This window comes from Peromyscus maniculatus, chromosome 15 (assembly GCF_049852395.1).
Source record: "Peromyscus maniculatus bairdii isolate BWxNUB_F1_BW_parent chromosome 15, HU_Pman_BW_mat_3.1, whole genome shotgun sequence".
In the NCBI taxonomy this organism is placed as follows: Eukaryota; Metazoa; Chordata; class Mammalia; order Rodentia; family Cricetidae; genus Peromyscus; species Peromyscus maniculatus.
In genome coordinates this window covers 75,309,255-75,330,733 of record NC_134866.1, presented here as the reverse complement: position 1 = coordinate 75,330,733, position 21,479 = coordinate 75,309,255, and the positions used below count along the sequence as shown (strand labels likewise).

The 21,479-nt window shown below is 39.8% G+C and overlaps 1 protein-coding gene across 7 annotated transcripts in view; it reads left to right on the top strand.

Moving 5' to 3' along the window:
* Positions 1 to 324: 324 nt before the first annotated feature.
* Positions 325 to 21,479, top strand: part of Polk (DNA polymerase kappa) — a 65,329-nt gene continuing 44,174 nt past the window's right edge. For 2 of the 7 annotated variants that reach the window (XM_016004209.3, XM_016004208.3), the window contains exon 1: positions 416 to 626. The gene's annotated coding sequence lies outside the window, so the exon portion shown is untranslated. Of the gene's footprint in view, positions 897 to 21,479 lie in introns of all 7 variants that reach the window. The other 5 variants (XM_016004206.3, XM_006985751.4, XM_042261655.2 and 2 more) reach the window with 5 other exon arrangements.

Genomic DNA, 21,479 nt, shown 5'->3' with positions numbered 1-21,479 from the left:
CTGCCCTTCCAGCCGTCAGCCGCCGTGGCCGTGACCCCTGCGCTGCGCCCGGCGCCGCCACCTGAACTCGGCCCCCGAGGTGCCAACCTCAGTCAGGGAGGGAGGAGGGGGAGGAAGACGGGAAGAGCCAAGCCAACGGCAGAGACCCAGGTCCGCTCACACCTCCGCTACCGCCGCCATCTTCCTGCCGGGCCCACTATTTACCCTCCCTCCCCTCGCCGCTCCCTCCCCCTCCGTCCTCCCATCCTCCCTCCACCCCGCCCCGGGCCCCTCCCGGCGGCTCACGACGCTCCCTACCTCCGGCCCTCCCGGGTGACGACGGGTAGGGAAGGAGGCGGAGCGGGGAGAGGCGAGAGCTTGACAGGGAAGCCGCTGCGCTGCATTCTGGGAAGGCTGCCGCTGGGCCCGCCGCGCGGCCTCCTGGGAGTTGTAGTCTCAGTCCTAGGCAACTGGTGGGTGTCCCGGGTGCGCGGAAGGCTGGTTGCCTAGGTGGGGGGGACCTTCAGAGGGCCAGTGGGCTGCTTTTGACAGTTGTGTGGCCCTTCGGTCTAGCTGGGCTTCTGAGTCTGCCTTCCGTGTTTATGACGATCCCTCGGCCCCTACGAACCAGGACGTGTAAGCCTCAGGTGAGGATGTCGGGTTGTGCGTAGCTGCTTTCCGGGAAGCCCGGGAACATCTTTGCGACTTGCCTGGACAAGCATGTCAGGGGCTCGGCCGCTTCGCTATGGGCTGGAGGTTAGGAGTTTGTGACCTCTCCAGTCACAAACTGGATTTTTTTTTTTCTCTCTGAAGCCGCCACTGCTAGCCCCGAAGGATTACTGTCTGTGTCTTTAGGAATTAGACTTCATACTTGAGGTTTACTGCTGTTGAAGGAAGAATTCCTTCAGACTATTTTCGTAAGCGTTTTTGCATTTTTACATTTATAGAATTTTTATTTTGTGGAAAGTAATGCTGAGGTTGTCAGAGAACAAATAACGTTAAAAGAGGTTTTTATAAAAAAAAAAAAAAAAGTGAAATAAGGATCAGATTATATCCTGAATTTTTCTTAGTTGTAAGAGTCTTGTCCTCCCCTAAAGACAGGAAAGGTTGGATAGAAACTTTCTATCATAAAGGTTGAAACGCAAGTTTTATTGAATAATAAGGAAAGAGACAGTAGGTGACTGATCATTTCTAACTCTGAAATTCCTTATAGGTAGTAAAAAGAACTTCTGCTTGCTACCCAGTTGGGAAAGAAAGTAAGAGGATATTTTGAGTGTGGGTTTATGTCTAGGGAAGAAAAAAAAAAAAAACTCTGGGAGCAATGGGAAAGGCCTACACTCCGCATATTGATAGGAAGTGGTTCTTAGAAGTACTTGTGATATCTTTCATTTCTGTAGATTGACACTAAGTGCAATAGATTATAAATCTGCCATGTGTCAGTTGCATATCTTCTATTGTAAAATCGTGACAATGCATAATTGAAGACATTCAAATGATAAAACCTTAAGAGATAAAGCTTTTAAGAATACCTTGTCAAGTTGTTAAAAACTAACCCAAGGTTATCATTCAACAGAGAGAGAGAAAAAAAGAGAAAGAGAGAGAGAGAGAGAGAGAGAGAGAGAGAGAGAGAGAGAGAGAGAGAGAGAGACTTTGTGAATGACCAAGAGTATGCATTTAGAATGGTCTGCTTCGCTTAGTCAACCTAATGAGGCTAAGACCTTCTAATTCTTGTTCTATGTTTTAGAATCATTGCTCTTAAATAAAATGTTAGTTAAATAAAAGTATTGAGAAATTCACTTCACAGTGCAATTTAGAATCACAGAAATATTGTTACGTTTGATTCTGAAATTGAACCTTTTATTATATTTTATGTCTCACTTAGGTTTTGAATAATTGTGACCACCAACACCCAGCTTCCACTTGTCTGGTTGAAAATTGCTTCATTATATTTAGTACTAATGTATGAGAAATTACCTTGCTACATCAGTCCATTTTACTAAAGGCTAAAATATTTTAAGTGCAGGAAGATTTTTGTGTAATGACTGGAGTGCCACATTAGAGAATATGATTTGCATCATTACTGTTAGTGGAAAGAATATCAATTCAAGAATAAAGTACACAAGCTTTCTTTATTTCATAATAAAAACTGATAGCTTTCCAGATGTCTGTCTTACATAGGGCCTTCTCTAATCCTTATGTTGTGTTCTTTATTTTCATGAGCTTTGTTTTTTTAGACCTGTATACCATGGGATTTATTTTAGTATGTGGAATGAGGTAGGAAATGAATTGTTGTTGGTTTTTTGTTCGTTTATTTGCAAATGGGCATTTGGGCCCAGCATTTTATTGAACAGTCTATTCTTACTCTTATGCAAATGTGCTACCTTTATAGTATATAAAAGCCTCATATATAGTCCTGCTATTCATTCTTTTTCATTGATATATTTATGTCTATACCAATACTTTACTGACTTAATTACTGTTTAGCTTTTGAATATTCAGTTAAGAAATTTTCCTGATGTTCTTTTTCATTTGGATGTTTTTCATATCTTTTCTTCCAAATAAATATGAGAGTAGCTTGTTGAATTGGTTGAGAACTTGTGGTTTGATTTGGGCCTGGGAAGGTGGCTCTGTCAGTGAAGTTCCTGCTGCTCAAGCTAGAGAACCCGAATTCAGATACCTAATATCCATGTAAGAGCCAGGCAAGGTGATACACATCTGTAATTCCAGAGCTGACTGGCTAGAGACATGTGGATCTCTAGAGCTCACTAGCCTGCCAGCCCAATTGAAATGATGGGGTCCCAGGCTCTGTGAAAGACCTTCCTTGTCCTTAAAAACAAAGTAGAAAGCAATTAAAGAAAATACTCAAAGTTGCCCTGTACCATGAATCTTAAAAAGTCTTCTAATAAAAAACCCAGAGCCAGATATTGGGGTAAAAGCTGAAAGATCAGAGAAGCAAAACAGCCAACCACTAGATTACCTCTACAAAATCCTCAGCCTCAAGAGAGTAAGTTCTTGTTTCCTCACACCTTACATACCTTTCTGTGTCCTGCCACATTACTTCCTGGGATTAAAGACATGTGTCAACACTACCTAATTCTGTTTCTCTTATGTAGCCCATTGTGGCATTGAACTCACAGAGATTCAGAAGGATCTCTGCCTCCCAAGTGATAGGATTAAAGGTGTGTGCCACCACTGCCTGACCTTTATGACTAATTTAGTGGCTGACTCTGTCCTCTGATCCCCAGTTAAGCTTTATTGGGGTACACAATGTATCATCACATTTTCCTTCATCCTCCACAATCTTACATGCACACATACGCACACACACTCACACACACAAACCTGTTAGTGCATATGCACAAATTCACAAGAAAATGTTCAGTCACTAAAGACAAAGATACTTATACATGAAATGAAGTATGAAGATTTGAATTGTGAATGTATTTAATTGGTAAAGCAATTACATTCTTACATTATTATTTACATTAGCCAGACACCTTAAATATGTGACTTTTTTCTTAAAAGTCATATAAGTGGAGCATTGTTGGTCCTGTTGTTCCATAAAGAATAATGAACTGATGCATGGGGAGGCTGATTAACTTACCCAATGTCTCATGGCTACTAAGTGGCAGTGAAGATTTGAACCTAAGTCTCGTTTACTTCCAAGTCCATATAAACCTTTTTCTGTGATTTTTAATATATCATTGGGAAGGAATGTATAAAAATATGTTCTATAGATAAGGTATCTAAGCCACTATAAAAAATGTATTCTATAGATAAGGCATCCAAGCCACTCTATAAAAAAAATGTGTTGTATGGATAAGGCATCCAAGCGACTATAAAAAAAAAATGTGTTGTATAGATAAGGCATCCAAGCCACTATGCTTTTAATTCTCCCAGTGATTCTTAGCATTTCCCAATTGTGTTATCTACTGTCTTATTTTGCCTAACATCAGTTCTGTAGAGTTCATTATTACCTATTTCTAATATTTCAGATGAAGAAACTTAATTACAGAAAAGTTAAATTATTTTCGAAAAGTCTTAGTAAAGATATATTTGGTTTTAAGCCCAAGCATCCATATTTCAGAGTTCATTCTTATCCCATTCTTATTTCCCTCAATTCTTTTTTCTACTTCTTCTACCTCACCTATCTCTGGTAGGAACTAGACCAAACAACAGTCCCAAAGCCTTCTTGTGCCTTGTATTTCCACTACCAATATCCAGAAGCCAAAACTCTTAGAGATGGTGGAAATAAAAATGTTTGCTATTTTACCGATCAGCATATAGAGACATGTTGTACATTTTAAAGATGAGTTTTGGTGAGCCCAGTTCAGTCTATAACAAAACCTGTGTGCTCCATATTCCTGTAATAACCTAGTAATAAAGATGCACTTTGTGTTACGTAGTGAATTTAACTGTTCTTTATAAAATTTTAAAATATTATAAATAACACCTCCAAAAACTATGACCAGTTAGTTAAAGTTGAGGGATTTTGTAAGAACCATGATTTTGCAAACTTTAAAATAAAGATGTTAACTTGTGAAATAGAGGTGATAATCTATGAACTGTGGCAGTCTAAAATCTAAGCTGCACGGTGATCTAATACTGTTCCTCAAGAGGCTATCTGGGGAATTGTTAGTTAGTGGCCAAGCCTATGCTACATACCAAGACCTTGTCTCACAAAACCAAACAAACAAATCTAGAGAAGAGATGAACTAAATATAGCATATTAGTAATATAGCTGTATTGGTAATCCAGTTTTCATGACTGAAACAATTATCTAGATGGTGATAGTACCAGTCATTCAAGTTTTCTTCTATATTATTTTATATGGAAAACACCTCCCAAATATCTTATGAGTGTGGGTGTATGTTTATACTGGTTAAAGTGTCGTAGCACCTCTTAAAATCCAGTCTTGTAAATTAACTTTCAACTTAAGGTTATTGGCGTTCTTATTTCCCCTACCTTTTTTTCTCCAAGATTGAGAGAAGTGATGATTGTAGCATGTTTCTCCACCCTGTCGAATCCCAGTTTTCCATTTTGGGTTTTCTTGGTTTGTCTGTTTCATTGTTTGGTTGGTTGATTTGGTTTTTTTTGAGACAGTTTTTTTTTTTTTTTGTTTTTTTTTTTTGCTTTACCTCATAGCCCAAGCTGGCCTAAACATGTTGCCGATCATTCGGCCTCAGTCATGTGTTGCCAGTCTTCCTGCCTCAGTCTCCCAAATACTGGGATTACAAGAGTGAGCCACCATGTCCACCTTCATATTCTTCATGTTGTGATGCACAGTAATGAAAATGACAACCGATGTCTACCCCAACAGGATTATGTGACACATCACCATTTAAAAATACTAACGTTTCCTTTCTGGTTGGTCTGTTTGGTTGTTTACTGTGTGCGAGCTATCCCTTCTTGCTTCAAGCCAAAGCGTTTCCAGTAGAGTAGCACCTGAACAATCAATTGGAAGGAGATGGTGGCCAGTTATGGTTTCAGAATGAGCCACATGGGAACAGTAGTCAAACAATTTACTATAATTGACCAGTTGGGTACTGTAATTGCTTTTCTTGAAGGCTCTGTTGACTAGAACAGGCAGAAATACATTCAAATTATTTCCAATATGAGAATGATTATTTCAGAGATCTCAGAATCTTCAACTGGTTTTGTGTGTATTGGAAACTTAAAATAAGGTCTTGGTGTTTTTCCATCCACCTCTGGGCCTCATGGTATCTTTTATCTGAGTTTTTGTGGTCTCAGTCTCTTTCAATTCTCATCTTGCAAAGAGAAACGGATAGTTCGCCAGCCAATGCTATAATCAGTTTTTCCCATGAGTATGGTATTCAAGGAAGGCTGTTCTCTCTCTCTCTCTCTCTCTCTCTCTCTCTCTCTCTCTCTCTCTCTCTCTCTCTCTCTGTGTGTGTGTGTGTGTGTGTGTGTGTGTGTTGTTGTTGTTGTTGTTGATGATAGTGGGACTTTGACTAGAAGCAATCAGCAGCATATCTAGTGCATATTACTTTATTATAGTCTGTTTTTAACTATATGAGTTGGGAGGGAAGTTGCATGGAAAAACATAATTTAGTACATATAAAAACCCACTGATACACCCCACACAGAAACTGAATCTTTTAAAAAAAAAAACAACATACTAGCATATGATAAAGACTTAAATGAATGAATTAGACAGCATACATACATTACGTTCTCCCACTATAATTTGAGTTCCATTGATGGACAAATTTTCAACTGTTTTCAACCATTTTTTAATTTTAATACCAGTAACAGTGCTAAGCACATAGAAGGTATCCAATATAATTAATGAATGTATAAGCAGTTTAAAATACTTTTAAAAGTATAAACATGAAAGGCATTATGTTGACTGCTATGGGAATTTGAATATAGTAAAATGTAGTGTGAATTCTAATTGGTCTTAATAATAAAAACCTGGAGGTAGATATAAGGGTAAATACTGAAAAGATCAGAGAAGGAGCCAGCCAAAGTCACCTCTGACCTCCATGACTCCTCAGACCAAAAAGGGGGCTGAGCTCCTGTCCCCACCCGCCTTATAGTCCTCTCTCCTCCCAGCCATATTACTTCCTGTTTCCACCTCCCTAGTGCTGGGATTAAAGGCGTGTGTCTCCCAAGTACTGGGATTAAAGGTATGTTTCTGTTTCTCTTTTAGACTGGATCAATCTCATGTAGCCCAGGGTGGCCTTGAACTCCTGATCTTCCTGCTTCTTCATTCCAAGTGCTGGGATTAAAGGTGTGTGCTACCACTGCCTGGCCTTTATAGTTAACTAGTAGCTAGCTCCACCCTCTGATCTTCAGGAAAGCTTTATTTGTTAGAGCACAAACAAAATACCCCTGCATTTCCCCCATTTTGTCTAAAATAAAGAAGGTCATAACTAATATAAGAAAAACTATATACAATAAGTACAATAACTATATACAATCTATAGGCAATAAATGCAACAATGTATAGTCCATTAACATTTGACAAATTCAGAGAAAATACTCCATTATCTATCCTATTTTGGTGAGTCCAAAGCCTTATACCTAATTTACCTTCCATCCTAATTTGCTTTACCAACACAAAACTATCTTTTGATGTCTCTCAACCTTATACACTTACACCTCTTTAGTAACATTCTTTTCTGAATCTGGTAACAAGGAAAACTATAACTATAAAGTCTTCAACTCAGTCAGAGACCCAAAAAGGAAATAATATTACCCGAGTAAGCAAGAAGTGCAAGCTAGCGACTTCCAAAAAATGTGAGAAGTGACAGAAACAGCTGGCTGCCTGGACAGCCACCTAAAGTTCCTCTGCAACATTAGGACATCCATCTTTGGCTTACAGGCCTAACATATCTGACAGACTTTCCTATGAAGCAGCATATTCTGAAGGTCTGTCCTACCTTGTCTTTGCAAGGTGCAGCAGTCCTTTCTTTTGTATCCTGCTTGTCCATTTTGGACAGCATACTGTCAGCAGTAAAGGCAAGGGCACTTTTTTGCCCAGTGGCTAACTCTTGCCACAAAGAAAGTAAACTCCATGTGTAGTTTCTTCAATACCCACCATCTTCTCCAAAGTAGATTCGTGCTGCTAGGAGCAGACATATCTCATTGTTATTTGAAAAAAAAAAAAAAAAAAAAAAAAAAAAGAACCTATGTTATTAAAACATCTTAAATGCCATATTGTTAGATCTCTGAAGTGTTTGAAGACCACCTATCTACCTAAAATATATCTGTTTGACCTTGAAAACATACCTAACACGACTACAAGTTTGATTGTAATAGGTGACTAACTACTAACCTTCATCTCTTTATTATCCTAAATAGTTTATAATAATAACTTTCAAGGACTAGCAATTTGCATTACATTGTTAAATGAGATGTATAGGTACAATACCTTGAACAAGATTAGAAAGTATGTATAGTATGTTCTAACAAAAATAATCTCAAATTTGTATCAGTATAAAAAGAACCATATCAATGTAAAATATTTAAAACAAGTAGTTGCTTTTTAAAAGTAGATTCAATAATCTATTCTTTTATCCTATCATATCTATATCCCCCCTTTTTTCTTTTCAGAATAGATTCAATAATCTACCCTTTATCCTATCATTTCTATATCTCCTTTTTTCTTTTTCTTTTTTCAAAATTAGAACTCTGAATCTAATCTTCTTTGTTGAGCTTTTTTTCAATCATTACCAATAACAACTTGTAACCAACCACCCTAAACAATGACAAATATTCATAACCCATTGAACAACCAAAAACCACCCACCCCACCTCTTGGGAATGTAGGCATAGTTTTCTTAAAATTACTTCCTGCCATCTGGGGGCAATGATATCTTTAGGGGATCCTGAAAAGAAAAATTTGGGTTAATTGTCAAGTCCTGGAAGAGGTAGCTATATCATTTGTTGTCCAGTCTCTTTGTAATGAGAAAATGCAGGGCTTGTCTCAAGTCCTGGCTAAAGTAGTCTGTGAGGATGGATCATCTCAGTCAGCCACCTTGAAGTTTTCCTCAGCAGTTCATAGTCCACAGCCGATCTTTGGATGGTGGTTATCAGCTTAGTGGCGTTATCATAGTTAATAACCTCTGTAACCTGTTGTCCTGTTAAATGATTAGAGAAGGGAAGCATGTCTATTAGGTGTTGTTTGTTGTTTTGTTATTCATTCTTGTATTTTGTGCTGGGAATGGAACTCAGACCCTTGTGTGTGCAAGGTAGATGCCATAACATGGAGCTCCATCCCCATACCCACGTCTCTTCTAAATTCTCACTTCAATCCTGATTCCTGCTTAAATATTCCAAGAGCCCCTGAATCCTTTCTCCAGTTTCCCAAGCCCTTTGATGATGGTTCCTAGCCTTGTGTGGTAGTTTGAATGTAATTGCACGCCCCCCCCCTCCATAATCTCATAGGGAGTGGCACTATTAGGAGGTGTGACTTTGTTGGAGTATGGCCTTGATGGAGGAAGTGTGTCACTGTGGGGATGGGCTTTGAAGTTTCCTATGCCCAGGATACTACCCATTGTCTCAGTCGACTTCCTGTTGTCTGCAAGATGTAGCACTCTCAGCTCCAGCACCACATCTGCCTGTACGCTGCCATGCTCCCCATCATGATGATAATAGACTGAACCTCTGAAACTGTAAGCGAGCCACCTCAGTTAAATGTTTTCCTTGTAAGAGTTGCTGTGGTTATGATGTCTCTTCACAGCAATGAAAACCCTAACTAAGACACCCTGCTCTCAAATCTAGTCTCCATGTCCTTACCCCAAATGTCAGTGTCACATTTCTATCTAAAAGAAACTGTGATACTAAAGAGTTAGTAGTATTGAGCCACCTTTAGAGATGGACATTTTAACTAGACATTGGCAGTATTTACTTTGCTTGCTTTTTCTTTGTGTCTAACAATCCACAATCCATTTAGATTGATGGAATCTTTTATTAACATCTATTAATGTTGTTATCATCATAATCATCATCATTATGGGCTTATATTGCCATGTCTTATTCTATTGCTCTGAACTGTTTATATTGCTTACAAAAATAAACAAACAAACTTATTTGGGTTTTGAGGGTCTTACTGTGTAGCCCAGGCTAGCCTTGAACCTGACTTCTTTGTACTCTTTCTGCCAGGTGTTAGGATTACAGGAGCATGTCACCAGGCCTTGGCATGTTGCTTTACTCTTTTTTGTTGTTGGTGGTTTGGTTTTCCCAAGACAGGGTTTCTCTGTGCAGCCCTGTCTGTCCTGGAATTCACTCTGTAGACCAGACTGGCCTCAAACTCACAGAGATCCGCCTGCTTCTGCCTCCCAAGTGCTGGGGTGAAAAGCGTGTACCCCCCCCCAGGTAGTTGGTTTAATCTTTAAGGTGACTTTCTCTATTTGGACTTCTTTATGTGTTGATTTTATGAGAGTAACTTTTCTGAAAGAGCCATACTTTGGATGTAGTTTTGGGAAGAGGTTGATAGAGGGGTACTTATTCATACCTTACAGCATTGCATACAGTTTGTCCCCAAAGACCATGCTGACATTCAAAAATAAGACCTCCATTACAGATGAGCAGTGATATACAGAGGACAAGCTTTGAAGGTCAGTTCTCCTTCCCCAGTAGCTTCCAGGGATCAAACTTACATCATCAGGCCAGTGTGCAAGTGTTTTTACCACTGAACCATCTCACTGGCCCCACCCAGACATTTCTAAGGAATTTGGAGGATAAAAGAAATGAAGGTCATGAGGTGAGGGGTAGGGGAACAGTGCAGTGGAAACCCCCTGGACTCTATGAGAGTGATTCCAGCAAAGTCTCCTAGTAATGGAAGATATGGAGCCTGAACTGGCCATCTTCTATTACCCAGCAAAGCTCCCAGTAGTGGTACGGGGGCATTAACCCAGCCACAAAACCTTTGACCTACTATCTGACTTGTCTGCAAGACTTGCTGAGGGCAATGGCAGTGCAGAACTTGTGGGAGTGGCCAACCCATGACTGGTCCAACATATGGCCCATGCCATGAGCAAGAACTCACACTCGACACTTCCTGGATGGCCAGGAACCAAAGGCAGAACAGTCTAGAGACCCAGGATAGAAGCAAACAAGATTAATAAAAAAAAGTCAATGAAATGATCCCTAATGATATTCTGCTATACTCATAGATGAGTGCCCAGCCCAATTGTCATCAGAGGGGAGTCATCAGCAGCCGATGGGAGCAGATGCAGAGACCCACAGCCAAACACCAGGCAGAGCCTGGGGAACCCTGGCAGCAAAGCAGGAGGAAGGATTGTAGGAGCCAGAGGGGTGGAGGATACCATGAGAACGCGGGCCACAGAATCAACTAAGCAGGGCTCATGGGGCTCACAAAGACCGAAAGGCATACAGATCCTGTATGGGTCTGAGCTAGGTCCTCTGCATATACCCTATAACCGTGTAGCTTGATGTTCCTATGGAACTCAAAGCAATGGGAGTAGGGGTGGTCTCTGACTCTTTTGCCTGCACTTAGGACCCATTTCCTCTTAGTGGCTTGCCACAACCAGCCATGATGTGAGGGTTTGTGCCCAGTCTTATTGTATCTTGTAAGGCCATGTGTGGTAGGTATCCCTGGGAAACCTGCCCTTTTTTTTTTTTTTTAACAGAAACAGAGAAGGAATTGATCTGGGTAAGAGGGGAGGTAGGGGAGGAACTGAGAGGAGTGGAGGGAGGAGAAATTGCAATGGAATGGAATGTATGAGAGAAGAATAAAAGTTAATAGTAATAAAAGAGAAATGAAGGTCACCGTGAGCTGTCTGTTTCCTGTTATGTTAATGGTAGAATATGCATGAAATTAAAGAAGAGCTGCACATTAGTAAAACTAAAGGACACTTAGAAGCTGTGTCTAAGACTTCATTGGAAAAGGGTTAGGTTGTTACCGAGTTTGACACCTCTGCCATACACTGATAGCTCTCCAGGAAAACTTAGAAATGAGCAGCAGCGAACCGGAAAAAAATGATGTCATCATTAGCCTCAGAAGCAGCTTCAGAGCTGTCTGCAAGAGGAAGTAGTGAAAGGGATAAGAAAGTAACAGCCTGTAGAATAACGTCTTGAATTTAGTAGATATTTTTCCTTCCAATAACATGGGATGCAACATAGTAAATCAGCCTCAGCCTTCATTTGTAATTTTATATTCGAATAGTAAGTTTATAGATTGTAAAATGGAATATTGTAACAATACAGTATCAGAAAAGGTACTATAAGAGAACCTTTCTTTTTTATCCTCTCCTAAGGACATATGTAAACATCCCTTAAAATTTGAGTACCTTACCATATATCTTAAATAAAGTAGAATTCACCTACTCAGCATTTCTTTTATATGGACTGATTTTATTTTTTTAATTTTATTATTATTTGTTTAGGGTTTTTTTTTTTTTTTTTTCCTAAGTAGGGTTTCTTTGTGTAGCTCTGGCTCTATTGGAACTCATTCTGTAACCAGGCTGGCCTTGAACTCAGAGATCTGCCTGCCTCTGCCTCCTGAGTGCTGGGATTTAAAATCATGTACCACACTACCACTGCCCAGTGGACAGATATTTGTGCTGCCACGATCTAGTAGCCAAGAATTTGTTAGCCTGTCTTTTGCTGCTAACATCCCTATAGTCAGTCAACAATTCTTAGAAACAGTGAACTTCTGTAAAGTATCAATGTACTGACTGGAGCTATCTCTCCAGTCAGTAAATCTGAGTTTGATCCTAAGAATTAATTTTTAAAAAAATATAGCGAGCATCATACACTTTTAATACCAGCAGTGGAGAGATGGAAACCAGCGATCCCTGGAGCTCACTGGCTAGCCATTCTATCCAATCCTACTTGGTGAGTTCAGGCCAGTGAGAGACCCTGTCTCAAAAGAAAGGTAGACAGGGCTTGGGAGATGGCTCAGTCAGTAAAATGTTTCCCTTCCAAACCTGAGGACCTGAGTTCAGATCCCCAGAACCCATGTGAACAGCCAGGCACAGTGGTCTGTGCCTGTAATTCAGTGATAATGAGACAGAATTCCTGGAAGCTTGTTGGCCAGTTAGCCTAACCTACTTGGGTGAAATCTAGGCCAGCCAGCAATCCTTTCTAAAGCAAATGTTAGAAGGTGCCTGAGGAGTGATTGTTCTCTGACCTCAGCATCCACAGCCAAGTACACACCAAGGTGGGTGGTGCCTGGGGTGGAGCCACACCTGAGGTGCTGCCACACCTGGGGTGGTTCTTTTCCCTCCACACGCTCATGCATATACATCTGCACACACAAACATGCAGGCGCACACACACATACACACTATAAATTTAACTTTTCACAGTTTTCAATTTTCCGAGTGTGTTTCCTTCTGAGTTAAGCATTTTCATTGTTACAGAGCCCAGAAGCCTTTACAAAGCATGCAGTGCATTAGCATAATAGAAATGCATAAACTGGACTGGGAAATTTATTTTGAATTGACACTTTATTTAATGTGTCTCAGAGTATTTCTCATTTTATACTAAAGAATACAGATTTCCTAGAATTGGTAACACATCTGCAATCTCAGCACTCGGGAAGGAGGATCCTAAGTTCAAGGACAGTGTGGCCTACATTAGAAATGAGATAGTTTCAATTATACCTCTGTAGGGGTAAGTAGGTAGAGTGGATATTTTGACTGGTTTCTGTCCCATTCTTCACTGGAACCAGATAAATGAATAGGCTAAGGACAGTCAGAGAGTATGTGAATTAGGTGTGGTGCTGCACCAGCCTGGAGACATGGGGCACCAAGAGAAGCACACGTAAAGGGCTGTCTAGGCTGCATAGCAAGAAATAAGACTGTATTAATAATTACTGTCCTACTGGTTTGACGAGACACCATGACCAAGGCAGCTTATAAAAGAAAACGTTCAACTGGAGCTTGCTTTCAGTTTCAGAGGGTGAGTCCGTGATCATTATGGTGAGAAGCATGGCAGGAGACAGACAGGCAGGCATGGCACTGCTGGAGCAGTAGCCGAGGACTCACACCTGATCTGCAAGCTGCAGGCAGACAGAGAGATTGAGAAAGAGAGCTAGAGAGCTAGACAGTGAGATTGAGAAAGAGAGATAGATAGACAGAGAGATTGAGAAAGAGAGCTAGAGAGATAGACAGAGAGATTGAGAAAGAGAGCTAGAGAGATTGACTGGGCCTGACCTACGCTTTTGAATCCTCAACATCCCCCGCCCCACAGTGACACACCTCCTCCAACAAGGTCACACAACTTACTTCTTCCTAAGCAGTCAAACGCTTGAGAACCTGACATTCAAATATATCAGCCTATGCGGGCCATTCTCATTCAAACCACAACAGTTCCCAAGAAGCTGTCTGTCTGGTGAGAACTTGGGTTTTCTTGTGATGCACACTCTTAGTTTAGAACCCACAGGGCTTCATATTGGTGTCATTTACAAAGATTTAAAGATGAGCTCAGAATGCCAAGTGTTTTGCATTTTGAAAACACAGTGCTGCGTCTGTTTTCATCCCCATTATATAAAACTAGTGGACATATGGTTCCATTTATGAGTGTGTAAAAGAGTTTGAGAGAAACAGAAAAATACTCATCTGTTAATGTCCTGGGGTTGTGACTTATAATAATCTTTAAAGTTTGAAATACAGTTTACAATAAATAAAAATGAAAAGGGAACTTTTAAAATCAGTCGTATGATTATTAATAATCAACTACTTGATTATTAATTTGAAGATTTATATTTAGAATAATTTTAACTCATTGTGTTTTAAATTATAGGGTAAAAAGAATAATTTAAGTCTCAAATTTTGTGCTAGGTATTTAATCTATTGATGAAATATTTGAGCATTTGGGAGTTGTAAAAATAATAGTCTAACAAGTTAAGGTTTTCTCCGTATGGGGTTTGATTCTTTACAGTATATTGGAAATGAAAACAAGTTCTTCCCAGGAGTCTACTGTCTCTCTCTTTCCCGTTCATATCTCTTTCCCTCTGTCCTTCCTGCTGTCAGTTCCCTGTGGTTAGGGTATTCCTCATGCTTGCTGGTCTGTTCATGCCAGATGACTTTGGTCAGCATGCTAAGTCCTCATGATATTGTTGGCTTTTGTGTGCCTGTTAGAAGAGGCCGCCATCCTAAAGCCTCTTCACTAGATTACCTTTTGAAAAATTGCAAGTTTCCGTCCTTATTGCCACCAAAAACATGGGGTTTGCTTTGTGGTTTTAAGTGGTAATGTGAATAGTCAGCAGTAGACGCAGACTGGGAAGAATTTGAAGATTTCCAGAGAAAATGCTTTTAAACCACTATACCAAACCACAGAAACCCAGGATTCTTTCCTCTGAGTTGTGCATTTCTCTTTTATTTGTTTTATAGAAGCAGGTTGTTCTTTAATTGGCATGCAGAGAATCATGCATTTCTTATTGGCTTCGTGGTGAAGCAAACTATTCTGTAATTTCAAGCTATCAGAATGTTGACCATTTTTCTTTTCAAGATTGCAGTTATATCCATTCATCTGGTTTATTTTATTTGTAATGATGCTTAAGATTACAAATTCTAATTTGAGTATAAACAAAATTCATCTGTGTTATCTGTGAGCTTTGGTTTTTCTTGGGGATGCTTATCCAGACCCTTATAGAATCTTTCCCTGTGGAGAAATAAGACTACAGTAAACCTCACAGCTCTGGAAGTTTGGCTTAGCACTCAGAACAACAAGAATAACTGTTAACTGAGAGCTTGTCACATATCAGGCACCATACTGAGCACTTAACATGATCTGCTGACCTAACAAAGCCATTTGAAATAAGGCTCACTTCCTGTAAAAATAGAGAAGTCGGTTATATTTGTGATAGGAACATCTTCGCCAGAGATTTCTAGATACACTCACTGAAGAATGACAAGAGGGGATAAATGGAACTAATAAGAGATTGAAGAAAAATTAGAAAGATGAGATAAATTCTCATAAATGCAAGAGCAGATTCACCTCAGTAACATAGAAGAGGATGTCAGAAAAATTTCTGTTGTTTCAAATACACTAAAACCCAGTGAGTTTTTCCTTGCTGGTCACTTTTGTCTTACCCCATAAAACATTGGAGGTGGTTGCCTTAGAAAGAGAAAAGGTTGATTTCAGGTCTCAGTTTTGGAGATTCCAGTTCATGATTGGTGCTTTGCACTGTGGTCAGGTAGCACATGATGATGGAGAAAAAGCAAGGGGCCCTTAGCCTCTTGTAGGATACACCCTCAAGGACCTGTTAGACCCCTTCCCTTTACAAGTTACACTGCTCTTCACACCACTACCCTAGAGACCAGGCTTTTAGAGAATAGTCAGGGTGCAAAGTACAACTATTAGCTTGGTCTAATCATTTTGTCTTTGAAGTAGAAGCAACCACAAAGTGATAAAGCTTCAATTTAAAATTGGGAAGCCAGGGTATGCGGCCCTCAATGAGAAGGCAACATTTAAGTGAAGGCTTGAAGGAGATGTGAGCATTTAACCAAGATGGCATCTTACATACATAAGGTATGTAAGATGTCCATGCTGAAGGTCTCAAGAATGTGCCCTGTAGAGTTGAGATCTCGCACAGAGGACATAGTGGCTAGAGTGTAGGGAAGAGGATGAGAGTTAGACAACTATGCAAGTTGACAAGCACAAGAATCTGGAGTCCTTTTCTTGGTTTTGCTTTATAGGTGTTTTGTTTATTTGTTTGTGTTCGAGACAGTATCTCACTGTATATCCATGGCTGTCTTGGAACTCAATATGTAGACCACTGGCCTTGAACTCACAGAGATCCACCTGCCTTTACCCACTGAGTGCTGCAACTAAAGGCATGCACCATTACACCTGGCAGATCTAGATTCTTTGTGGCCTAAAGATCATTTTAAGGATTTTTGGGCTTGTTTTGAAATAAGATGGAATGGCATTGTACAATTTTCAGCCAAAAAGTACTAAGATCAAATTGGTGTCAGATCAGTTGTGAAGCCGGGAAGATGATTCAGTGGAAAAAGCACTGAGCATTAGGACCAGAGTTTGGGTCCCTAGAACCTACACAAAAAGGCAGATAACTGTTAGCTCTGGTGGCCCTCTGTAATCCCAGCGCTTAGAAGCCAAAGATCCCTAGGGTCCCCAGAGCAAGCTGCCTAGTTAAACTAGCTGAACTGATGAGCTCCAGGTTCAGCTAGAGACTGCACCAGTCAATAAAGTAGAGTGATGAGAAAAATACCTAATGTCAACTTCAGCCTCCACATATGAGCACATGTGTACGCTCGTGTGCACACACACACACACACACAACATGCACATGGAGCAATAAAGAAGTAGAGTTAGAATTCTGTGTTGATAATCAACAGTAAGAGAGCAGAGGCAGACTCCAAGAGAGTCTGTTGCAGTTGTCCAGGCCAGAGATGATGGTAGTTCAGATTAGCATGACAGCAGTGGGAAAAGCGAGAGGCAGTTGTACTCAGGATGTGTTTTGGAAGAATCCACAGGACTTCCCGATAGTCTGGATACGGCTGTGTGAAGAAGAAGGGCTCGTGAATGACTCCTGTGGGATCTGCACAGGCAGTAGAAAAGGGAACTTGGGACTCTGATCTGGAAGGAGAAAAGGAACAAGTAGAACCTGCTTGGGCATGGAAGCAGGGAAGATCTATTTTGGACATGTTGAGTTTTTAGAAATATCTTTGACAGTTTTGTACACATACATGATGGATTTGGGTCATGTTCACCCCCTCTTCTGCCCATCTCATTCTCTCTGACTGCCCCCTTCTTCCCTGTAAGCCCCCCTCCTCCTTCCTCGGACATACTAAATTTGAAGATGCAGGACAGGCACTGAAAACAGCACCGTCAACCTGGAAGTCGTTGGGACATAAACGATCTTAAACGAATCCTGGTGAGAATGAATGCATTAATAGGCAGGAGGATAGCTGGAAACCAACTCTGCCTTCCTAACAGTGTTTCTGATAGCTCAGTTCGGATGCAATTAAAATTCAATCAATTCTGAGACTTTGGCCAGCTAGCTAATATAAATATGTTAGTATGTAAAGTATATGTAAAATCATAGTCACTCAGTATATTTCTTTTCATACATTTTCTCATTTAAAGGGCAAGACAATCTCATGCAGACACTAAGAGACCACGGATGCCAACCTAGACTATTATACCCAGCAAAACTCTTAATCACCATAGGCAGAGTAAACAAAATATTCCAGGATAAAACCAGATTTAATCAATACCTGTCCACAAACCCAGCCCTACAGAAAGCACTAGAAGGGAAAATTCAACCCAAAGAAGCTAAACACATCCATGAAAAATCAAGCAATAGATAATCCCACACCAACATACACCACAGAAGGACAACACAACCACAAAAAAGAACAGGAATTAACGATCACTGGTCATTAATATCCATCAATATCAATAGTCACAACTCACCTATAAAAAGACATAGGCTAACAGAATGGATAAGAAAACAGAACCCATCCATCTGCTGCATACAAGAAACACACCTTAACTTCAAAGACAGACACTACCTCCGAGTAAAGGGCTGGGAAAAGGCTTTCCAAGCAAATGGACCTAAGAAACAAGCTGGTGTAGCTATCCTAATATCTAGAGAAAAAGGATGTTTCAAATGAGAAGAAGTCTTGTGGCAATGCCTCAGTGGTCCAGGTAACTACCAGAACTCAGAAATCCGCGACGGAGACTAAGGCAGCAGAGATCTAGAGTGGAGTGCTGAGTTCTGGCAAACAGCTGCATCTTTCTTCCGGTGGGTGCCTGGGCAGGGCTGATGTGAATTGTGTACAGTCCAGATTTTGAGAATCGTGCTCTCTCAGGGATCTCCACGGACTAGTGGGTGTCCTCCCTCACTGCCCCTGTGAGACAGTCTCTGTGCGGGAGAGGCCTCGAGTGACTTTGTCTCTGGTGTTCCTCTGGGGACACCTGTGTGAGAGACTGTATGCTCCAGAACCAGCTCTCGTGTCCTTTGGCCAATGCCGGAGTGTGAAATAGTCCAACGTGGGAAACAAAAGATGATCCCAATCGGGAATCGTGACTTTTTTTTTTTTTTTTTTTTTTTGGATGATGGTCATGTTCTGTTTTGAAATAGCCTCTGTGTATTTCATTTGTTTTCTTTTACCTGGCGATCTCTGAGCAGGCTTCAGATTTTGACAGTTGATGAAGGATGCGACAGGCATTAATGTGTGGGTGAAAAGCTTGGTGAAATTCTGAGTGAAGTTTTGGTTAAAGTTGGTTGAACTTGGGATTGACTGGGAGGCCAAAGATTTAAGGAGCAGAAGATTCTCTCAAGACACAGGTTGTGTGATAATGGTGTGTTTTGTGTGTGTGTGAATGAGAATTTGTGAATGTTGAATTCTGGGCTTCGACATTGTCAGTGCAGATCAAGCTGCAAGTATTTGTGTTTTGGAACTTAAATTATAAAGCTAGTTACGTCTTTCTGACAGCTAGTTTTGGTGTTTGTGAGCATATTTTACCTACATTGCCTTTTCAGGATGTTGAGAAAGATGCATCACGGGCACAGACTGGAGGCTGGGGGCTGGATGGTTTTGAGGAAGAGGTCTTGGTGGACTCTTTCATGGAGCAAAGGGAAGCAATGCCTTCTGGGAAATGAGCTGAGTTTTAATCTAGTCTTTAAGATTAGAAGTCAAAAACAAAAATATTAAGGAAAGGAAAACCTAATTGATCTTTGAAGTATTGTTATGTGGAATTGAGTGGGACTTTTGAGGCCTTTCTTCCAGAAACAAGGACTTGGTTGTCAGGCCTATGTTAGGCCTAGGCCTTGGTGCCATGTAGTTGTACTTGAATCATTTCAATGGAAAGTGTCTTGGTGATTGGAACTTCTAGTGCAGTTTGGAGTTCTTCCATTTGAAAAATGTGATATTTGCATGGGATTGTTTGAATCTTGTCCCTCCCCATCACCACCCTCATAGTCTGAAGGTAGATTTTTCTCTTGATAAAGGAACAAAAAAAGTGAACATCTTGTTTGTAAATAGGCATCTAGTAACTAGTGGTAAACTTGAAATGGTAGAATTCTTTAAAGCCTAATTCTAGGTAGCCTTAAGAAAATGTATCTTAATTATTTTTGAACCTGTATTCACCTTGTTTTATTCAAATATCTTAAGTTATATTTTCTTTTTCAGAGCTGCTTCTTATTTGGGGCTACTTTTTTTTTAATTGAGGAGTAATTCATAAAAGGGTATATTGTTTTGATGAGATTTTTTTACAACTGTGGCTGGATGTCTTTCTTTAGTCTTCCAAGAAGGGCCATGTTACTTTTTTAGAGTTACTTTTTAAAGTCATGAGGTCAACAACTTGGACTACTATGCATGTAAGTGCTAATGCAAATTAAAACCCAAGTTGACCTCCAGCAGCAGTTCATTCTATGTTGACAGTGAGAGAACACTTAGCCTGTTAGGATACTGTTATTCATGGACTGAAATGCTGAAGAAACCCCTCCCCCTATTTTGTTTTTTGCAAAAATCAAGGTATATTCTAGGGTTTCCTGGTTGACCTCAACAGATAAACTGAGCTGATAGTCTTAGTTCAGAAATGATCTGAATGTAGATTTACAGTCTATGTGTACAGCTGGCTAAGTGAGATTGCTTTCACAGTTCTGCATGTATCCCATCAGCTCCCCATTAGTCACTGAACTCTTAAAACTGGTATTGTAACATTATCACAATGTTTTGTGCCAATTTTATAAACTTTACAGTGCAATATGTGTTCCTTTTCTGAGGCAAACCAAAGGTATATTTCTTAAGGTTCTGCTGCTAACAGCAGCGTTGATGGAGGATTTTTTATACATTTGTAATAGATAGAAATAAACCAGAAAAAAAGAAGAAAAAAAAAGTGGTGGAGGAAAAGGTGAACACTGCAAGAATACTCAAAAGGGCTGAGAGTTGCAAACGCCAAGAATGGCTTTGCATAGTAAATGGAATAGAACAGCTCTGAACTATAGCTTACTTTTCCTGGTTTGGTCTGACAGAATGATTGAATGCTTTTGTATAAAAATCAGAGCCTTAAAAACAAGGATTTGGTGAGATTGTAAAATGGTGTGCCACTTTGGCAAAACAGTTTGGTGGTTGGTCAAAATGCAAAACATTGTTACTCTGTTACTTAACAATTCTACCCTTAGGAATATATCCTCAAACTACTGAAAATGTGCACCTATGAAACATGTACATGAAAGTTTACAGCAGTGTGTTGCTAATAGTAAAAAAGTTAAAACAACTCAAATAGCTATCAAATACTGGAGAGAAATAAAATGTGGCTTATTCATACAATAGAATATTATTAAGACATAAAAATGAATGAGAAACTGACAGATTAAATGACTTTGATGAACCTTCATAATTTCATTTGTAGATCTTTCCATTTCTAATTTATAAATACATTTGGGGTTATAAATTATAAATGTACTGCCTCCTGTCAACATTGTATACTTCTATTTGATGATTTCTGTGTCAAACATTATATGGAAATGTTTCCAAGTATTTTCTGTATTAACTGTGAATGAAATTAAGTATTTAGGAAAAAAAAAAAAGGGGCAAGACAAATTAAATGGAGGAATGTGTTTATTTTAACTAATTCTTTTGTGGTGTTGTTATGGTGTTGTTATGGTGAAATTATAATTGAATTACATTTGCCTGCTTTCCTAGAACAATGTCAAATAACAGAATTGCTGAAGTAAAATATAATAAAATATTAAAGTTAATGTAACAGTTGAAGAGAAAACAGTTCAAATATTGAGAACAGAAAAATAGCCTGTAAATTCCTTCAGATGCAGACTATCAGAGATAACAGCTACCCTCATAGTTCCAACACTTTGGAGCATATAGATACCTTAAGGCTGATATCCAACTCTCCTAGATTTATTTAGTATGTGTTGAGACTTGAGCATCAAGATTTTTATAACGGTCTCCAGGGGTGTACAATATATAGCACCGTTGGAGAATCAATAGTGTATGCTTGTTTTGTTTTAGATAGTGTGTTGCTTTGTGGCCCCAATTGGCCTGGCACTTGTAATCCTCCTGCTTCAGCCT